A 4,196-nucleotide genomic window follows, 5' to 3' on the forward strand; every position below is an offset into this window, starting at 1 on the left:
CGCCCTGAACGAGGACCTGCGCTCCTGGACCGCGGCGGACACGGCGGCGCAGATCACCCGCCGCAAGTGGGAGGCGGCCGGGGTGGCGGAGCGCTGGAGGAACTACCTGGACGGAGAGCGCGTGGAGTGGCTGCGCAGGTACCTGGAGATGGGGAAGGAGACGCTGCTGCGCGCAGGTACAGGGCCCGCGGGGCCTCCCCGATGTCCCCTCCGCTGGAGCTGGCTGCCCACGAGGAAGGGACAATGGACTCAGAGTCAGAACAGCGCCCCTTGCATGGGTGGGAAGAGGGATCCGCCTCTGTGTTCATATTCTTACTAGAGAGTGACTCGCCTAGAGGGCGCTTTTCTCTAAATGACCCTGAGGACTCCAGTCTCCCCCTGGGATGCAGCCTGAGATCATCCCTGAAAAAACCCATCAGCAGTTCCCTTTGACCTTGGAAGCCACCTTGTAAACTCTGACCTTCCCTCTCAAGGTCTTGTTCACACTGAGAACATCTTTGGAGATCTGACTCCGGGTTTTGTTTTCCTTCACCCTCCACCTCAGTCAGGGGTGTGGTCCCCACCTTAGACCTGCAGCCTCCTACCCCCGCTCTCTCCCTGATTCTAGAACTTAAGGATCAGGAGGTCCCAAAGGCTAGACTGGTGTCTGGGTTTTGTGCTTCTTCCATCCAAACCAGTTGTCCTGTCCACCTCAGGATGGTCACTTGGATGCAGGTTCAGTGGCCCCAAAGGTAAACTGAGCTGTGGATTTTCTGATTCTTCTTCCTCAGAATCTCCCAACACACACGTGACCCCATCTCTGACCGTGAGGTGACCCTGAGGTGCTGGGCCCTGGCTTCTACCCTGCGGAGATCACCCTGACCTGGCAGCATGATGGGGAGGCCCACACCCAGGACACGGAGCTTGTGGACACCAGGCCTGCGGGAGATGGGACCTTCCAGAAGTGGGCGGCGGTGGTGGTGCCTTCTGGAGAGGAGCAGAGATACACGTGCCATGTGCAGCACGAGGGGGTGCCTGAGCCTGTCACCTTGAGATGGGGTAAGGAGGGCTTGGGTCAGAGCCTCGTGTCAGGAAAAGCAGGGCCCTCCTGGAGAATTTCAAAAAGTCAGGACTGAAGCCAGAGGTGTGGGCCCCTCACCTTCCTTCCCTTTACAGACCCACCTCCTCTGTTCTCCTACCCATCCTGGGCTTCATGGCCGGTGTGGCTGTCGCACTACTTGTGGTCACTGTGGTGGTCGGAGCTGTGATCGGGAGGAAGAAGCGCTCAGGTAGGAACAGAGTTGGGGGATCTGAGGTCTCTTGTCCTGCTGGGGGTTTCCTGGGTAGCACATGGTCCTGCCTTGTTCCTGGGAAGTACCGTCCACACACACGCACCTGCCCACTCTGGAGCCGTTACTGACATTCACTCTGGAGCAAAGCACTTGTGAAAATGAAGGACAGATTTTCACTTGGTAATTCTGGTGACAGGGACCTGATTCCGAGCAGTAATAGGACAGAGAGGAAAGTCCCTGCTGTGGGCAGACCGCCAGCAATCAGGTGGTTTTGTGACACCCCCCCCCCCCCAGCCACCTCTTACTTCACGTTTCCCGATCCTGTCCTGAGTCTTCAGTCAGAACTCTGGAATCTTCATCGTGGACCAGGACTAGGAGGCTGCTCTAGGATCCCGTGGCTCAGCGGCCCCAGGTCTCTAACATGGTATTTCTTCCCACAGGAGGAAAGGGACCGAGCTACTCTCACGCTGCACGTAAGCATGGAGGGGTGATTCCTGGAACCCTGGGTAGAGTAGACAAGGCGCCATGGGGAGCTCATCCCCCTTCCGACCATAGCTCCTCCTTTAGCCTCCTCTCCTGTGGCTCTGATCATGTCCTGTTTGTCCTACCCCAGATGATGATAACACCAGCTCTGATTCATCCCTAATGCCTCCTACAGGTAAGATCCAGAGGACCTGAAGTGGGGACACTAGGGATACTTTGACATGTGAGGGGCTGTTAAGGATGAGGCACTAAATGTGTTCATGATTAATTTATTCACAGTGTGACACCAGCTGCCCCTGGGGGACTGAGCGATGCAAGATTTGTCTCCACTCCCACCTGGTGACATCAGGAGCCCCTGACTTCTCTTTCTGCAGATGGTGTCAGAACGTGTCTGTGTTCCTATCAGCATATCGTGAGGACGCAGGAGACTGGCCATCCTGTCCACCTTGTCCTCTCCCCATACTGATCCTGTTCCCTTTCTGTCCACTTTCCTGTTCCTGCAGAGACAGGGCTGGACTGTCTCCATCCCCGTCTATATTTCATGTTGGGCAGAGTTTGATGCATTACTTTCCTACTGAAAATGAGAATCCAGATATCAATCTGTGTTTTGTAATTCTGGGTATGTGGCGGTGATGAAGTAATAAAAGAGAAGATTTGTAAAGTTGTGACAGAAAAAAATGAAGGCACTGAGAACTGTCTGGAACCCGTGTGTTTGCTGTGCTGAGTCTGTTGCAGGTGGAGAGAGGAGGGGGCTGTGAGGAGCTGAGCGTGGACGGGACCTGTGCCCAGTCAGTGCTCAGTGTCTCATTGATGTGACCTGCTCACTTCTCATCTGGGTCATGTGTCTGCTCCTTGTCCTTGCACCTTCTGTGGAAACTTGTCTCCCCAGGACCTGTGATCACAGGGACGTGGACGCCATCTGTCACCAGGACCTTGTGCAGTAAGAGCTTCCTGTGACTGGGTCAGCCCTGGCTCCATCTGGGTCGTGCCCTCAGCCCTATCTTTTGGGTGTTTTTTCCCCTTACTTCTGTAACACATCAGGCTAGTACTTGCTCTTGTGTATGAGTCCTGTCTCGTTCCCCCCAGGTGACCCCAGCGGTTACAGCAGCAGGAGTCCTTTGGACTGTCACTCCCACAATCCTTGATGGGTCCTGCACACAGGAGTCTGTGGTTTGGAGAGATGAATTTTTAGAGTCATCCATCTCTTCTCCTCCCTCTAGAGCTGTCCTCTGGATTATTCTTTAGATTCTAGATGTAGACAGAGAGGTGCGCAAGAGTTTCTCATCCTTTTACAACTTCAGAAAGTTTCCACTTTCCCTTCTTCTCTGCCCCCTGTTCCTGCCCTGGTTCTAGTGAGAATGGTGCAGGTCCCCTTCCAAATGCATGGATTTATAAAGCAGGGTCTCACGTAGAGCCTAAGTACAGTGTTTCTGAAAACAGGACTGTAACCATGTGCTGTGCTGTGCAGGGGAAACGCTGTGGAGGGAGGGGGGCCGAATAGAGAGAGGGAGGGGGTAGCAGCCCTAGGGGGAAATAGAGTCAGCACTGATGGTGAGGTGGGGGCACTTTGTGTGGGAGCTTCCACTGGCCAGATATGCTTGACGCTCATCCAGAAGAGAGAGGTCTTCTCTGCTGATCACTTGTTCTATGGGTAATTTCATGTGACACGTACAGGTCCCGCTATTTTTTCCTCTAGAACACCTCAGTGACTCTAAGAGACAAACCTGCTCATCTTGTGGAGAATATGTCCTAGAAGTGAGGGCCTGACTCCACTTGACCCTGAAACAATGTGGGGATTGAAGGCAATGATCCCATTGTGCAGTCAGAAGTCTAATAAATTATATTAAAAAAATTTACACAATTGCACAAAGAAAAAGAGCACCTCACAGTATGAGATATAAAGTACAAACGGGAAAAAGACTGTGACTGAGTAACTTAAGAAAGAATAGGAAGTAGAAATAAGGTCATAAAACCTCAGTATTGCACGGATAAGACATAAAATGTAACATGACCAGGATATGATATAAATATATAAATATAGTTATTTGAATAAATATTTTGTACATGACATAAAGAAAATATCACAAAACTGAAAAGGTAGAAAAAAATGGCAAAAGCAAAAGCACCCTTAAGAAAGTAATTACAAAATAAAGAGATAAACTATTATATAATTAACAATATGAAATAGTCAATAAATGATTATCAGTAAAAGAGGAATGAGTGGAAACATGGAAAACAAAAGGCAAAAAGTAAAATGGCATCATAAATCCACCTGTGTCAACATTAACATATGTAAATGGCTTAAATAAGCCAATCAGACTGCAGATGGTTGGACTGAAATGAAACAAGATCCAACTATGCTGTCTAGAGTAGACACATTGAGATTCAATTACAAATAGTTTAAAGGAATAGAAAAGGTTATCTCAGCAAATAACCATAAAA

The 4,196-nt window shown here is 50.5% G+C and overlaps 1 pseudogene; it reads left to right on the top strand.

Moving 5' to 3' along the window:
* Position 1: 1 nt before the first annotated feature.
* Positions 2 to 2,457, top strand: LOC115295203 (annotated as a pseudogene).
* The last annotated feature ends 1,739 nt before the right edge of the window (positions 2,458 to 4,196 follow it).

The sequence above is a fragment of the Suricata suricatta genome, chromosome 7 (assembly GCF_006229205.1).
Source record: "Suricata suricatta isolate VVHF042 chromosome 7, meerkat_22Aug2017_6uvM2_HiC, whole genome shotgun sequence".
Classification (NCBI taxonomy): domain Eukaryota; kingdom Metazoa; phylum Chordata; class Mammalia; order Carnivora; family Herpestidae; genus Suricata; species Suricata suricatta.